The sequence below is a fragment of the Agelaius tricolor genome, unplaced genomic scaffold (genome assembly GCF_023055355.1).
Source record: "Agelaius tricolor isolate 1412-34295 unplaced genomic scaffold, bAgeTri1.0.p SCAF_1, whole genome shotgun sequence".
Classification (NCBI taxonomy): domain Eukaryota; kingdom Metazoa; phylum Chordata; class Aves; order Passeriformes; family Icteridae; genus Agelaius; species Agelaius tricolor.
In genome coordinates this window covers 31652483-31652869 of record NW_027269261.1, presented here as the reverse complement: position 1 = coordinate 31652869, position 387 = coordinate 31652483, and positions in this window count along the sequence as shown.

Below are 387 nucleotides of genomic sequence, written 5' to 3'. Positions count from 1 at the left end.
GAGAGGGTGCAAAGAAAAGAAAATCATACCCTTGACCTTTTCTCCCAGTAATGGGGAGACTCACTGTGAGCAGTAGGGTGATTGGGAAGTCTAGGGCAGGGACCATGAGAACCTGAGCCTGCCTGGATGAGGGATGAGTTCACTGATGGATGAGTTCACTGTTCCCAGCCAGAGAACTCAAGAGGACACAGTTTCTGGAAAGGAAATAAATGGAAGGCAAAAATAAAAGGAAAAAAGTAAGAGTATCTTGTGCTGTTGCTTGTGGCAGCAACTCTCTGGCCACAGAGAGCAACAGGCAACTTTCCCAGGCCTTTCTGGGAAAGGCTGTGAGAAGAACAGAGAAAAGAATGATAAATAATTCTTATCTTAACCTGCTGCACCTGTTGT